This window comes from Mesocricetus auratus, unplaced genomic scaffold (genome assembly GCF_017639785.1).
Source record: "Mesocricetus auratus isolate SY011 unplaced genomic scaffold, BCM_Maur_2.0 Super-Scaffold_100007, whole genome shotgun sequence".
In the NCBI taxonomy this organism is placed as follows: Eukaryota; Metazoa; Chordata; class Mammalia; order Rodentia; family Cricetidae; genus Mesocricetus; species Mesocricetus auratus.
The window spans coordinates 83013501-83030780 of NW_024429191.1; the positions used below are offsets into that span (position 1 = coordinate 83013501).

A 17280-nucleotide genomic window follows, 5' to 3' on the forward strand; every position below is an offset into this window, starting at 1 on the left:
CGGTCAGCGCGGCGCGGGGTCTCACCTCCACGAGCTCTCGCAACAGCTCCCCACCCCCAGGCCGTGGAGGGGCAGGGGCCGGGGGCGCGCGCGCTCCACCACGCACGCGCCCCCACGCACGCGCTCTCCCTCCGCGCTCGCGCTCCTCCCCAGCCCGGCCCGGAGGGGGCGGGGCTGCGGGCGGCCTCCGAGGGTGCGACGCCCCCGGCGCGGCGGCGGCGCTAGAGAGCGGCCGGCCGGGCGCGGGTTGCTGGGCGCGCGCTGCTCCCGGCGGGGCCCGGTGGCCAGAGCCGCCTCGCGCCAGCCGCCCGCCCAGCGCGGCCAGCTGCGAGCGCCGCTAGCGCGGGGCCCCGGGCGGTAGGCTCCGCGCTCCCTCCGCCGCCCTGCGCGCCTCCTCGGGCGGCCCCGCCCCCGTTCCCATCCCCCTCGCGCTCACCTCCCCGGCTGTGCCGAGCGCGAGGCGGAGCGAGGCGCCCGCCGCCGCCGCGGTGCCGAGGGGCGAGTCTGCCCCCGCGCCGCCGCTGACAGGAGGACCGCCGCGGGCTGCTAGCGCTCGCCGGCCGCGAGGCCCCGCCGAGCCCGATTGAGGCGCGGACCCTCCGTGGGGCGTCCGCGGGCGGCGCGGTCCTCACCGGAGACTACGGGCACGCGGGCTTGACCCCGAGGTGCGCCGCGCCCCTCAGAGCGGCAGGTAAGGATCGGGGATCAGGGAAGAAGGGTCGGTGATGGTGAGGTGACAGGGGGCGTTCGCTCGCGACGCCTCAGCTGCGGGGGTTGGGGCGGGGGCGAGCGGGGAGACAGGGAGACCGGTATCGAAGTGCCTCCGGTGTCGAAGGCGTGGGGAAGGCTGGCTGCCTCCGAATGTGGGACCGAGGACGGCTTCGGAGGGCTCCGGGGTCGGCCACTTGGCTGTCACCGAGGTTAGTCTTGATATTTGGTACCTGGAGATTCTTTGGGTGACGGGGACCGGGATGAGATGCGAGGCAGATTGCTAAACGTGGCAGGGAATGTGGTGCAGAACGAGTTGCAAAATGTGTCCCTGAATGCAGCATAGAAGTAGTTGTGAAATGTGCCAGGTAAAGGCACAGGATGGGCTGGCCTCCGTGGCGTAGAAATGCACGGTTGAAGTGTTATTAGGAATATTAGTAATTCCTTTGGGGAAGGTGGTGGAGTATAATAAAAGACTGATAGGACTCTTGCTACATATTCTGTGGCAAATCGAGAGGAGCTGCGATAAGCATTTTTTTTTGACATAGGGAAAGTACCCACGTGAAAGCAAAAAAAAAAAAAAAGCAGATTGTCTGGTTGTGAGATGGGAAAGAAAAAAAATAGGGCTAAAATCATTTCAGGTTTTGTCATCAGCGTGTGGAGCATGCAATTGTAGCCTGTCTCTCTGTTCCAGGTGTGGAATGCTTAAAATGTTCCCACAAAACATAAACAATGATAATTAGCATTAGGAAGAAGATTGGATGTCTTTCTTCTGCTCCTCTTCAGGAAAACAAAAAAAAAAAAAAACCCCTCACAAACAAAAAGACAAACAAACCAACCATCCTGACCATAATTGTGTGTTCAAGATCGTTAGCCAAAGGGAACTATTTTTCATCTGCGTCCCTGCCTTGGCTTTTACACAGGTGAAAATAAGTGGAACAAGGAAAACAAAACAATATGGTGAACAAAAGGGATACATTTTCAGGCATTTTGAAGGGTTGGAGCCAAAAGCTATGTCAGTGGTTAATTACAGAGACTGGCAATAGTGAAATATTCTGGTATGTTCTAGCTGTTGGGATGGGATGGTGAGATAAGATAAAAACGGAATACAGTAAATTGGCATAAAAAGCAACGACATGGATACTGTCAGTGTAGTGTTCCTTCTAACATTTGCCAGGTAAATTGTCTTAGGAATGTGAGTACAAAACCGAAACAAATGAAACAAATACTCCTTTTCTCTCTTCCTGGGTCCCTCCACCCCCATCTTTCTCTCTAAGTGTGTGTGTGTGTGTGTGTGTGTGTGTGTGTGTCCACATGCTGCAAAACATTGTGACTTCCATTTAAGAACATCTGTTTTGAGAGAATTGTCTGAACATACTGGAATTTCAAAAGTAACAAAAGACAGCTAGATGAGCTATGTATTATAACATGTATATACACTGAGTGTCTATGTAACAGAAACAAAAGCAGAGATATCTGATGTGTTCATTAGGGTGTATTTAATTATAGATGAAAGTTTAGTGTGTTATGTTAGAATTTTTATAAATTGATACCTGCACGAATGTTGTTCTTATTATAGTAATTTGCCAGATAATCTGAAAATTCATACTGATTGGCTTCACCCTTGTTCCAGAGTCATTCATTGAGGGATCATTTCCTTCAAAACCAAAATTGGATTTTCCTTGATTTATTTTGATCTTTAGCCTTTTCTGTAGACATTTCTCTTACCTTGAGGCTGTTTTGAAGCTAAAGAGAGAAGAGGGCCAGAAGAGAATAAAGAGCAGTTCTGATGGGTTTTCCTGTTTTGTTCTGACTGTAAACCATATGTACTGCCACCCCCTACTGTCTGTAGGAAGAGGTGTTGCAGAGCCTGGTTCTTTTCTTGTTATCACTGCCCCCTTGTGTAAGGGAAGAAACTGATAGCTGCACTTTTGGGAAACAATCTTTTCAGATTGTTCTGTATCATTGGAGTGGCTTTTATTAATCACTTGTTTAGAGTGCAGAGCTAGAAACATGTTAGCCAGATCTTAGACTTGATGTCCTTTTTAATATCACTATCTGATATTAGTCAATTCAGATTGCTAAGAATGTTTACCGTATGTTCAGGAACATGGTATTCTATTACTTCTAGTAGTGATAGTGTACATTTATATAGCACACACTTAGTGCCAGTGTTGTACATTGTTTATATAGTTACAAAACCCTATGAAGTATATACTATTATTTCCATTTTACCCATGAGAAATGGAAACCAGATCAGTTTGTCAGAGAATATGTAGCTGATTCATGGAAACACTGTTTCAGTTTAGAAACTCTGGTTTCAGACTGTTCTTCATCAGTATACTGTATTGTTGTCTCACATTAGTATTGACAAGGCATACTATGCTTAAAATGCACATATCCATCATAAAGCAAATACTGTTAAATGTGGGTAACCTGCCTACACATATACAAAGAGTAATTATAGTAGAACATTTATCTTAGGAATTTGTTTTTAAATTCACAATTGTGATAATTATTTTCTGCTCTTTGCCAACCTGTTTCTGCCATTCTTTTCACAGAAAATTTTCTGATTACATTATGAATTACACATCTCATGTAACCAAGCACTCCTTTCCTTAATATACATTTGTTGCTTTTATGGGATTTAACATATTGATTATGGGAAAAAATTTCAGGGTATACTATTATATAATTTAGTATATTCAACAAATAGAAATATAGGCTCAGACTTGCTCTAAATTTGTATTGATAATATTCTACTTGCAAACATAATTTGGTTTGCATCTTTATTGTAAAAAGTTATCACCAACATTGTTAAGCCTTAATTGGTTATTTCTGTCTCCCATCATTAGCATTTTTTTTCTATTGAGACAGGGTCCCCATATATAGCTCAGGTTGACACTGAATTATCCTTCTGTTTCTGCATCCCTGGTGCTGGTATTAAAGGCATGTGCTGCCTTGTCTGGTTTTACTAATATTTTCCCCCCATTGGTGCTGGTGTGTAAGCCCAGGGTTTTGTGTATATTAGGCATGTGCTCACCATTAAGCTACACTCCCACCCCTTGCCATCAATTTTTACCTATCTCAAGCTAGCTCTCCTTTCTTCCTTTAGTATTTACTATATAATTATGAATTATTTTGAATGAAGAAGGACACAGACACTAAACAGGATATACTGATAACAGAAGTTTCAAAAGGGGAAGACTGGGATGGTTGATAACTTACTAGATATATAGTAGAATAAGTATGCATAACAATACATCAGATTCTTTGTCATATTTCTTTTCCTTTTGAAATATGGTTAAAATATGAGGCACAGTAGTTGAATTATACTGGACTCAATTCAGTTATTCAAAAGTAAGGAGAGTATTTTCACTGGTGGCATCCAGATTTTCTTTGAAGGACTTACAGCAAGCTGCTACACATGGCAGTTTATTTTTCTAGCACTAGTGCGAGCAAGGTAACAAATACTGGAAGCTAGCTTAAGTATCAGACATTTCTTTTTTCACTGTGAATTATGATTAATTATTATTATTAGTCAATATCATATTTACTTAATATGCCTGCAGTCATCAAATACTGTTTGTTTTTTTTGGTAGAAAAATAGATTATACTGTAAAAATGCTTTATTATATTGTGAAGACTTCTCAGTTTATTTGAATTGCATGTTTTCTAGTAACATACTAGATGAAAATTACTTAGGATTAAAAAAAAAACAGAACAAGGAGATAAGGTGATGGAGAGTATGTATCCCTGGTGAGTCTCTTGAAAAAGTTTGGAGAGGAGAGCTAACAGCTTAAGGCTTAAGAGATATGGTTTCTATTTCGAGGTCATTTTTGTCTTAGAGGACATCTTGTTGTTAGACTTTAAGATCGAGGTTATTGTAGATGGAGAACCAAGAACTCAGTGTCTGAGTTTCAGAAAGCTGAAGCAGATTGTTGGTGTGGAAAAGGTATGTATAATTACTCCAGAAAGTTCTAAATAATTGTAGTACCATAATTATTTCTGGAAATATGTTACTTTTGTTAGATCAGCTTACTTTTGATTTGTAGTGCTGGGCATTGAACGCGGAGCCTTGTGTGTATAGGACAAGTGTTTTTCCGTTGAGCTATATGTCTAACACAATTCAGTTTATTAAAAAAATCATTTGAAAACTATGTTTGTGGATATTGAAAGTTGAAAGTTATTTTATGGGCCACACCAAAGTGCCTAGCTGTGTTCAACTTCTGTTTGCCCTTCTTTAGTTGATGATAAACATGACCAAGTTTAAGAGACAAAGGAATTAGGTAGATGCTAGTCTTAATCATATTTTCTTTTTTTTTTCTTCCTATAGAATCAGTTTTTGTCTTTTTTTTCAGTCATGGTAGACACACCCTCTTACGTGCCTTTTTATTAGAACTCAAGTTAATCTGAATCTGTTGTCAGTCACCTCAACTAAGCTATTGCATTTTAGTCAGTGACCTTGGTGTGCTTAAAAAATTCAAATTGTCTAGATGACATCTTTGCTCTTTATGTACCATTCTTTCATAGGTACCTCCACATTGCTGCCAGAGCCAGAGTGATATGTATGCCTCCCCTGTATGTATGGTGGTGGTGGTGGTAGTGGTAGTGGTAGTGGTGTGTGTGTGTATGTGTGTGTGTGTGTGTGTGTGTGTGTGTGTGTATTTCATACACATGAATGTGAGGTATACACCTGCGCATGTAGAGGCCAGAGGAGAGTAGTGGATGCTTTCCCCCATTGCGTTCTTCATTCTTTTGAGACAAAGTGTTATATTGAACTGGAAGCTTGCCTTTTTGGCTAGGCTTGCCTAGCCATCTGTGTGGCCTATGCGCTTTCAGGATCCATACTGCCTGTCGGTACTGAGGTACAGGTGTAGCCATACTGCCTGTCGGTACTGAGGTACAGGTGTAGCCAAACCTATATTTTCTAAGGTGCTGGAGATTCAGGGTTAGGTTCTCATGCTTGCACAGCAGCTGTGCTTACCCATGGAACCATCTCCCCTAGCCCTAGAATGATAGTTTTAAATGTTCAGTTGGTGATTTTACTTTCTTCAGAAACTTTCAGTGCCTGTCAAAATAGAGAAGATCAAATAGGAACTCCGTAGGAACCATATGAGGTACTTCATGGTCTTTTCCCTGTGTCTTCTTTTGACTTATTACCTGCCATATTCTTATTAAAATTATCCAGTAAATTCTGAATTCCTTTAATATATAATAATCTCCTACATTTTCATACCTTTCTGTATAAAACTCTCTTTGCATTGCTCTATCTCTCTCCTTTACTTTGTTCTGTGGCAAATTCTTCTTAATGTCCTGGCCTAAAAAGTATCTTTTGAGTAAAGGTTATTCTTACTCACCTAATTGGGTTTGAGTGTGTTATTCTGTCTTCTCTCTTTGTACCAGGTAAACATATCTTAATTATTTATGTGGCTGTCATGTCACTAGTCTTTTAGATTCCTTTAGGTTAGAACCTACTTTTCATCTTTTATTTTGCATCAGTATAGTTAGTACCTAGTGGGTACTCACTGTCCATTTATTGAGTAAAGATTGTTTTCGCTATGCTTTTCAGACTTCATCTCTTGACAGGTATGATAGCATGCGCTTTTAACCCTAGCATTTGGGAGGCAGAGGCAGGTGCAGCTGTGTGAGTTCCAGGTCATCCTGGTTTACATAGTGACTTCCAGGTCCACCAGGGATACATAGGGAGACCCTGTCTCAGGAAAGTATAAAAAGTATCCACACACACTTACATAGATCTAACTATGCAGACTAATACTTAGGTTGTAATTAAAACTGTCTCCAAAGAGAACTAGATTTAGTATGTTTTTATGTTTCTTAGGGTGGCTGCTGGAGGAAGATTAAAAGGCTCTCTGTGCGAACTTGAGCCAAATTTATGTATTATAGAAACTGACCAACTATAACCTATGGGCTAAATCTAGCATGTCATCTATTTTTATGTGTCCTGCAAGCTAAGAATAGATTTAGATTTTGTTTTTAGTGGTTGAAAAAAATATTAAAAGCATAGTACTTTATGATGTGAAAATTATAAGAATTCAAATATCTGTGTCCATAAAGACAAATTTGTTGGAACATGCTCATTTGCTTACATATTGACTGTGGCTGTTTTCAGGTCAACAGCGGAGTTGAGTAGTTGCCATAGAGACTGTATGGCCTATAAAGCTTAAAGGTTTACTTTCTAAAAAAAGTTTGTCATTCCTTGTTCTGTCCCATAGTCTGTGCCCTTAATTTTCCTTTAATGTTAGGGAGTTATATATGTTTATTGAAGATTGTTACAGAAAACACCTACTTCTATTTATTGAAAAAAATTGACTACCTTGCCTTAGTACTGCTTACTTGAAAAGCTCCTATTGTACTTCCTTATAATGTTCTCATTATGTCTAACTCTGAAGTTGGATTTTGTCCCAAGCAGAGTCATATACAGTGGCCATTCTGTTAATTCCAGCCAGCACTCGGGGGTAGAGGTAGGCAGATCTCTGAGTTCTAGGCCAGCCTGGTCTACATAGTGAGTTCCAGGCTAGTCAAGGCTACATCGTGGGACTTCTTTAATTAAAACAAACAAACAAAAAATAAATTTAAAAAAGAAAAAGAAAAAGGGAAAGAAAAAAAGGAAAGCGAGTAAGAAGGAAAGAAAAAAAAAAGTGTTCCAAACAGAGAGAAACTCGGAATATAGAATAGTTTCTCTACTTAGATTTCTGTTTCTTGTGTGTTTTTCACAAAAATTGTTTATATCTATATGTCTTTGTTATGCAGATACTTTGTAAGATTTGAGTGTGCATTAGTTACTTTGAAAAAAATTATTCATTTTTTTGGTATTTTCCAGGCAGTGTCTCATTGTGTAGCTCTGTTCATTATGTAGGCCAGGCTGGCCATGGACACATAGAGATTGAGTGCTGGGATTAAAGGTGTATGCTTAGAAATTTAATATTGTTTTTCAAAAGCTAAAATTACAATTCAGATTTCTGTGCCCTAGATATTTTTTCCACCTCTGAAAAATATAGTTAAAAACAAGTAGCATTTATTTCCATTTTTCTAAAGTTTACTGTTGATATTTTACTGTTTTCCTTTTGTAGCAAAGGCCTTGTAAAAAAGATTTTATGTGATTTTATATTCATTAAACATTTTTTATTTAAGACATTTTTGCATGTGTATATGGTAAATGTGCATTTGTATATTTACATGTGTGTGGGCAGGTGTGTGTGTGTTGGGGGGGAGTGCAGAGGTTGATGTTGAGTGTCTTTTTTGATTGTTTCCTACTTTGTTATATGTTGAGGCAATTTCTCATTTGCATCCGAATCTTGACAAATTGACTAGTTTAGTGACCAGCTTGCTTCAGGGATTGTTTCTGCCTCGCTAAAGCTAGGACTTATAGGCAGGCCACTATGCCTGCCTGACGTTTCCCTGGGTGTTGGAGACCTGAACGATGTTCTTCATGCTTGCATAGCAAGCACTTTACTTGCCAAGCTCTCTCTCCAACCTCCATATGTTCATTTTTATAAATATTAGCAAGTATTCCAGATATAAAGTTTACAAGGAAAAGTACACATAAATAGGAATGATGGAAAAACCCTTATTTATTCCAAATGCATTTTTGGAGCAGTAGACACTTACTTCTTTGTCTTATATATATCATCCTAAATGGTCTTGAAGATAGACACAAAGAAACATGGCTCTAATTTTCTGGGATTTTTTTCTTCCTTTTCTTTTTTTGTTTCTCATTTTTTTATTGCCACAGAAGGCCCAATAGATTGATTATATTCATTGAACTTGGAGATGGGGTGGAGTATGTAGGTAATATATAATTTAGTTATTTTATATTTGGAGAATATGCTTCAGATTTTAGTAAATATTTCTGCCTAAATGAAGGTGATATCTTCTTAACATTTTGTTCCTAATCTTGCATGGGAGAAGGAGAGTGTCCCCCAAATTTTCTTGTTACTGGTCTATGGAAGCTTAGTAGATTATTTGCTATGTTGTAGAAATCCACAGAGTTCCCTAGGCTTGTCAGCTGGGTAGTGGTGAAGGTATTTAGCTTTTGTAGACCAGTGCAATGAAGACTTATTAAAGCACATCACTGCCAACCACCCACACCCAAATCCTGCTTCATCATTGATCTTCTTTCTTCCTTTCCTAGGGTTTTAAAGAGGAAGAGAGACTTCCTTTGAAAGCTGTTAGATATTTCTAATATTAGAAAGTGACAATACTATTTAAGAATCATTGTTCAGTTTAAGAGGTCTTAAGTGGAGTATAATGGTATAAGCCTGTAATTCCAGTACTCAGGACCTTGAGGCAGGAGTTTGAGGCTACACTACATAAATAAGGGCCTCTCTCAAATAAACACAACAAAACAAAAAAGCAGCTTTGACTTTCTGAAAAGAGACCGGTTGTGTAGCAGAAAGAACATGCATTATGAGTTTTAAATCAGTAAAACAGGTGTGAACTATTGCTGTCACTCACCAACTGTGAAGGGCTTTTTAAAAACTTACCTTGAGAGGGTTTTATGGTGATAGAATTAAATTGTCTAAGTGAAAGTAAAAGCCATGCTGTTTCTTGAAGCAGTGAACTTTGACAGATATTTTCCCTCAGTTTGGTCATGTAAAAATTTTCAACCTTTTCAAACATTGTTCCTTACTTTTTGAATACTTGGAATTTTGCTTCCCCCACTACCCACCAGTGCTTTTGGTTGATAGTTTTTGTATTTGTTCTTTTCTCTGAACGATATATGATTAGACAAGATGAACTGTTTAGAGATTTATTGCCATAGTCTTTAGTTAACAATAACAACAATAATAAAACAAAGGACTTGTCTATCTGCTATATAAAAATATCTGAAAAAATTTGCTTTTCTTTCTTTAGTACAGATAGTTGTTCAGCATCTCCATTTTAGTTTGGGGATAGAGCTCAATAGTAGCATTGGCAGACCCAAGGCCCTAGGTTCAATTTGCAGTAGGAGAGGGAGGAGTTGGGAGAGGGAGATGGAAAGGGGAGGGAGAAGAGAGGTGTATCAATTATCTAAATTATTCTATTAATAATAAAAATTCAGGAGTCAGCTATGGGGTAAAAACCTGATTTATCAGAGAAGCAGTGGAGAAGCGACCAGTGACCTCCTCTCTCTCCTTTGATCCAAAGGGCCTGTGACTCTTTGTAAGCCCCTCTTTACTGCTTCCTGTATCTCTCTATATGTCCTGGGTCCTCCAAAACCTCTGTGGCTAGTTTTGGTCAGCTAGTAGCTAGCTCTGCCTTCTTATTCAAGGTAAACTTTATTGGCAGTCTTGGGAGTGTCAGAGTGCAATCAGAATATCCCACAACACAGAAGAGAAAGGGAGTATAAGTCTGTACAAATGAACATCCTTGTGCTAATTATAAAATAAAAAGTGTCTTGGGCTGAGGGTGTCTCTCAGTTGGTAGAGCTTGCCTAGTGTGCATGAGGCACCAGCTCTGAGCTCCAGTGCTGGCAATCCTACCACTTGGAAGATACACAGAGGCAGGAGGTCAAGAATTTCAGAGTTCAAGGTCATCCTTGCTTACATAAGAAGCTCCAGTAAAGTTTGTCTTGAAATTATCTCATTTAATGCCCTTAGGAAAGACCACGTTTATGCAACTTTGGTTCCCATTTATTGTTGTTCATTTTTAAAAAATGATATATTTACTTTTATGTGCATTGGTGTTTTGCCTGCGTGTACGTCTGTGTGAGGGTGTTGGATCCCCTGGAGGTCGAGTTACAAGCAAGTAGGCTGTCTTGTGGGTGTTGGGAATTGAACCCACGACCTCTGGAAGAACAGCCAGTGCTCTTAACTGCTGAACCATCTCTCCAGCCCCTATTACACATTTTTAAAATAATGAACTTCATAAGGACTCTTCATCTTTTTTCCATTTTATTATTTTATTTTTAAAAATTTTTATTAATTTAAATTTTACATCCCAATTCCAGTTCCCCCTCCCTCTTCTCTTCCTGCTCTCCCACCTCCCTCCTCCTGTCTGCTCCTCAGCTTGTCCCATCATCTCATTGAGGCAGGACCAAGGTACCTCTCCATGCCCCACACCTCTGTGTCTAGGCTGAGCAAGGTATCTCTTCATATAGAATGGACTTCACTAAGTCAAGTGTGCATTAGTGTTAGGATCTTGGACCCACTGCCAGTGGCCTCATGTATTGTCCCAGTTGCACCATTGTTACCTGTATTAAGGGAGTCCATTTCAGTTTTATACAGGTTCCCCATTTGTCAGACCTGAGTCAGTGATCTCTTAGTAGTTTGAGTCAGCTGATTCTGTGGGTTTCCCCATCATGATCTTAACTCCTTTGTTTATATTATCATTCCTCCCTCATTTCGATTGTACTCTAGAAGCTTGGCCCATTGGCTAGTTGTGGATCTCTCCACCTGCTTCCATCTGTTTCTGGAAGAGGGTTCTAGCTTCTCTGGGGTTGTGGATTGTAGGGTGGGTATCTTTTGCTTTATGTCTGGTATCCACTTATGAGTGAGTACATACTATATTTTTTTTTCTGGTTTTGGGTTACCTCACTCAGGATGGTTTTTTAGTTCTGTCCATTTGCCTGCAAATTTTAGGATGTCATTGTTTCTTACTGCTGAGTAGTACTCCATTTTGTAAATGTACCACATTTTCTTTATCCATTCTTCAGTTGAGAGGCATCTAGGTTGTTTCCAAGATCTGAATTATGATGTTGCTGTGAACATAGTTGAGCAAATGTCTTTGTAGTGTGAATGTGCCTCCTTTGGGTATATGCCCAGCAGTGGTATTGCGGGGTCTTGAGGTAAGTTGATCCCTAACTTTTTGAGAAATCATTATACTGATTTCCACAGCAGCTGTACAAGTTTGTACTCCTACCATAGATGGAGGAATGTTCCCCATTCTCCACATCCTCTCCAGCAAAAGCTGTCATTGGTGTTTTTGATCTTAGCCCTTCTGATCGATGTAAGATGGAATCTCAGAGTTGTTTTTGCATTTCCCTAATGACTAAGAATGTTGAGCATTTCCTTAAGTATTTTTCTGCCACTTTGAGATTGTTCTGTTGAGAATTTTCTGTTTAGATCTGTACCCCCTTTTTAAATTGGATTATTTGGTAGTTTGATGTCTAGTTTCTTGAGTTCTTTGTATACATTTGAATGCATAGGTACAGGAGACCACTTCCTAAATAAAACACCAGTAGCACAGACACTGAGAGCAACAATTAATAAATGGGACCTCCTGAAACTGAGAAGCTTCTGTAAGGCAAAGGACATTATCAATAAGACAAACATCAACCTACAGAATGGGAAAAGATGTTCACCAACCCCACATTTGACAGAGGGCTGATCTCCAAAATATATAAAAAACTCAAGAAACTAGACATCCAAATACCAAATAGTCCAATTAAAAATGGGGTACAGATCTAAACAGAATTCTCAACAGAATATCTCAAATGGCCAAAAGACATTTAAGGAATTGCTTAACATCCTTAACCATCAGAGAAATTAATCTTACACCTGAATCCCCTCTTAAAAGATTTTTTTTCTTGTGCTTATTGGCAAAATTGTGTTCTTTAGAATGAGTATTTGAAGCCATCATTCAGGACTGGTTATATATGATACTGTTCTTGTATTTACCATCCATTCTGCCATTTGCAGCTCTGGGAGTGGTGAATGCTGGATTGTTTACTACACACGTACTGTTAACATGCACATAACCCTGAGGTTATCAAGTCTAATCCTAAAAACTTTACTGGTTTATATTGTGAGAAGCCCCGTGTTGCCATTTCATCTTTCATTTCTTAGACTCTTATTCTTGACTTTACAGAACTCTGTAAATTTCCTTTGGAGTCCCCCAAGTCCCCTTCTTTTTCTTAATTCTGTAAAGTGCAACAGATTTCCTGAAATATGTTCTTTTGGTCATTATGAGTTAATATTTTCAGAAATACATTGTCCTTTTCAAAGATGTAGTCTTGAATACTTTTTAATTTTAGAAAATAATCTGTGAGTTATTTTCTATTTTTACTCTGCACCTTTAATTTTCTTTGGGGGCTTCTGTCATCTAAATACTTAGTTTTCATTTACCCACTTACAGCATGTCCCTTTTAGTATTTCTTGCAAATAATTTTTAGTTTTCATTTACCCACTTACAGCATGTCCCTTTTAGTATTTCTTGCAAATATTTTTTAGTTTTAAGACTTTATACTTTTTCTATCATTTACTTTTCTTCTCTTTCTTTCTTTCTTTCTTTCTTTCTTTCTTTCTTTCTTTCTTTCTTTCTTTCTTTCTTTCTTTCTTTCTTTCTTTTTCTTTTGTTTTTTTTCCAAGACATGGTTTCTCTGGTTGTCCTGGAACTCCCTTTGAACACCAGGCTGGCCTCGAGCTCACAGAGGTCCTCCTGCCTCTATCTTCCGAGTGCTGGGGTTAAAGGTGTGCGTTACCATGCCTGGCTCATTTACTTTTCTTGAGGGATTAACTGTTTTTACTTACTGTTGTCCTTTTCCTTTTTATATTGAATTATTTTCCAAGTTTGGTACCTGTTTGGGACTTTTATTATGATTTCTGTTGCTCTCTCATGTCTTTTTTTTTTCTCTCAAGATATTTCAGGTTCTTTTAAAATGGGCTGTCTTGTTTTTGTTCTGCTCTGTGGAATGTGGTCCTAGCATGCTTTCCTCATCTGTAGTTGTTAATCTGTTTATAATCACAGCTGTGTATGGAATTTACCCCGATGACTTCTGTGCCATTTTTATTTGAAATTAGTTTTTTAAAATTTTAGAGTGTAACTGGGACCAGTCTGGAAAAGCCTCAAACTTCACAGAGCTTTTCTGTTTTTTGTTTTTTTTTCTGTAAAAATATGATGACTTTGAGATTTCCTGGTCTTAATGTTTTCTAATTGAATCTAAACCCTTTCTTTCTTGCATCTTTTGTCCAACCCTAATTTTTACCCCTTCATGACCAGGAATTTCTTCCTCTGTGCCTTCTAGAGTTCACTGTCAGTCATCTGTAAAACTGTTCTTTAATGTCTTTTCCAAAAAACACTTCATCTCCTTGTTGTAACTAAAATACCCATGTGTCATTCTGAAGATGCATTTTTTTTCCTTTACAAGTTCTTTAGTCATGTCTTTGCCTACTGAGACAGAGATGGTCTCTTGGCCTCTCATTCCTGTCTGTAGACAACTTCTGGGCTCATTGTCTCTTTCCTGCTCCTCCAGTTATAACTATTGATGACTTGCAAATCTACGCAGAGGATCCTACTAATAATCTGACCTCCTCTCCTTCCAGGATCTTGTCATTTTAGCCATTCATTTCTGTGCTGTATATTATACAGATAACTTTGAACCCTTCATGCATCTGGATTATTTGAGAAACTTTGAAAACTCACAGATGTCTAGGACTCACTTTTGTATATGTGGACTTGGTTTATGAGAGATGTGACCTAATATGTTAATAATTTTCAGGGTGAGTTTAATGTGCAGGCTGGAATTAGAGCCATGCCTCAGAACTTATTAATCACAACTTCCTATAATACCAATTTTTACCTTTTGTTTTTTTGGCTCCTTTATAGTAATACTCTTCTGTTGCTGTGATAAACCATTCTGACCAAAAGCAACATGGGTAGGAAAGAGTTAATTTGACGAACACCAGGTTACAATCCATGGAGGACTTTCTACGAGGGAAGTCAGGACAGAAACTCAAGTCAGGAATCATGGAGGAATGCTGCTTACTGGCTGGCTCACTTGTTCCTGATAAGTTAGCTTTCCTGTATAGTCTAGGCCCACCTTTCCTAGGAATGGCTTTACCCACAGTGGGTCGAGCCCTTCCACATCAATCTCTCATAGTGGTGACCACAGGCCAGTCTGATCCAGACAATTACTAACTTGAGATTCCTTCTTCCCAGATGACTGTGTTGTGTCAAATTAATGGTAAGAACTAATGAGCAGAGCACAGGAGGCTTGACTCTTTTACCTTGTTGGTACCTTTATACCTCTCCAGTGCTGGAATGCATGTGCAAATCACCACACTCACATGTGCTGTTCTGGGGCTTCCTTCATACTAGGCACATGTTCTACTAACTTAGCTGCATCTTTAGCTCCTAAAATAGTACTTTTTCATTTATTACCCTTTCCATTCTGTAACACTCAACTATTTTTCACTTCATTTTCTGCTAGCTGGATTCCCAGCTGGTCATTATAGTTGTTCTCCTGAATCTATTTTCAACCTTTTTGAACCATCACCACTGGTTGTCCTTACATGGTAAAACATAATACGAGTTAGTACCAGTGTTATGTTTTATATTTATATTCTGTAGTATGAGTTCTCTTTGATCTTAACAATAAAAAACTTGGAGACAGATATTGGGATTAAAGCTGAAGCAAAGTAGCAGCCATGAGAGTTCTTACCTCTACCAATTCTCAGACCAAAGGAGTGATCCTGTCCTCAGACTGCTTAGACTGCGCTGCTCCTCAGACTGCACTGAGCTCCTGTCTCCTCCCACCTTGTATTCTTCTCTGCCCAGCCATATCACTCCTGTCTCCACCTCCCTAGTGCTAGGATTGAATGCGTGGGATCTCAAGTGCTGAGATCACCTTTGTGTGACCTCTGTTTCTCCTTTAGACTGGATCAATTTCATGTAGCCCAGGGTAGCCTTGAACTAACAGGTTTGCCTCTGTCTCTTGAGTGCTGGGGTTAAAAGTGTGTGTCACCACTGCCTGACCCCTATGACTAACTAGTATGACTAGCTTTGCACTCTGATCTTCAGGCACTTATAAGTATAAGTAACTATTACTGAAGTAGAATAATTTTGTTGACTTATATTATTGGTCACTTAAATGATTGTGTTTTTCCTTGAACTTACATTTTCAGTATTTCTTTTCTATCCTCAGCACTAAGAAAACAGAAATAATATTCCTATCACCTGCATCTTTACCAGTGTTATTGTAAATTAACCATCTTTTCTTCTTTCAAGGGCTGTTTCTTTCAGTTGTCCACTAGAGTCCATTTGCCTTCTCACCCTTTCAAGGGCATTGTTTCTGTATTTTTCTTTTTTCTTTTTCTAGACCACTGCTAACAACTAAAAAAATTCCTGTTTCTTCAATTTTAAAGAAATGCTCTCTGGGCCATCTCTTTCTAACTACTCTCCCTATCTGTTCTCCCATTTATACTAGATGTCACGGAAGTGAGTTATCTTTACTCATCTCATATTTCTCTTTTCACAGCTTTCTTCTAAATGTATAATTAAATGATTCATTGATAAATTTATAGAGTTGAGCAGTCATCACAATTTAATTTTAGAATGTTTCTATCACCTCAGAAAATTTCCTTTGGCTTGATCAAAGTTAGCTACTGCTCTTAACCCCAGCTCTAATCCATGTGGATCATGATCCCATAAGGACTTACAGAGTGAATGTGAGGGTCATAAAAATTTTGACAATAAAAAAGTTCTGAACTTACAGCAACCAAAAATGAATTAAAAGCCAATGTATAATGAATCCAAGATGATTTTGGTAGGGCTTGCTCTTTGTATCACTTCATTTCAGCCTTGGTTTTGAAAAATACAGGGAGTGCGCATGCCTTCAAGGCATACAGCTTCAGTGAACACTGCCTGACATCTTGGCTCAGAGTTGACATTGTTGTGTGTTATGATTTTTTTTTGTGGCTTTCCCCCCTTTATATATGGTTTTCTGCACTTATGAAAAACAAATACTTTAAATAGTTCCTGCTGACATTTTTCAGCACATTACCAACTTACTGTTGTATTTCAACTTAGGTTGCATTGTGTTAGAATGTTGATTTAAAAAATTGTTGAGTTGTTGATCTTAAATGAATTTTTGTTTGGAAGAAATAATTTCTAGCAATTTCTGAAATGGATCTAAACATGCATTTGCCATATTATATTACATGTTTATGTAAAATGGTGTTCTCAGCATTGACAATAATAAAATGAAAATATTGATCATTTAAGAAAAATGCTGAAGATACTGTATATCATGTAGTACCAACTATTCAGCCAAGATTTTAATTATTTTTGTGAAAACAAATAAGCAAATCCATCTCATTTGATTTTGTCTTTAATAAATGGTAAAACTTTGTGTATGCCCAAGAATTTTCTTAAACTTCATAATTTGTTATCATGAGTGTTTGATTTGTATATCTACTTTAATCGCCTATATACCTGGGATTGTGTAAAGATTTCCTGGTTGAAAAGGGATCATGAATGGAAAGTTTAAGAAACTGCTCGAGCAAACACTATCTGCTTTATGTTTTTGTAACTGGTGTTTGGAAATTTATACAAGTGAAATCATAATATGCAGCTTTGTCTTACAAATACAAATCTAATCTTTTGCTTCTGGCTTCTTTGCCTTATCCTGTTTTTTAGGTTAATTTGTGTTGATCATGTATCAATATTTCATTTCATTTTCTTGCTGAATATTATTCCATTTTGTAATGTACCATTTTGTTTATCCATTCACCAAATGGATGTTTGAATTCTTTCCAGTATTTGGCTTTTATGAATAATGGTGTTATGAACATTCAAGTACAATGTTAATGTGGCTAAATGATTTAATTTCATTTGGGCCCATTCCTAGGA

At 38.9% G+C, this 17280-nt stretch overlaps 1 protein-coding gene across 9 annotated transcripts in view; it reads left to right on the forward strand.

The window, feature by feature from the left end:
• Window positions 1-338: 338 nt before the first annotated feature.
• Window positions 339-17280, forward strand: part of Tanc2 (tetratricopeptide repeat, ankyrin repeat and coiled-coil containing 2) — a 306152-nt gene continuing 289210 nt past the window's right edge. For 3 of the 9 annotated variants that reach the window (XM_040749911.1, XM_040749916.1, XM_040749917.1), the window contains exon 1: window positions 339-691. The gene's annotated coding sequence lies outside the window, so the exon portion shown is untranslated. Of the gene's footprint in view, window positions 692-899; window positions 921-17280 lie in introns of those variants that run through there. The other 6 variants (XM_040749914.1, XM_040749919.1, XM_040749915.1 and 3 more) reach the window with 4 other exon arrangements.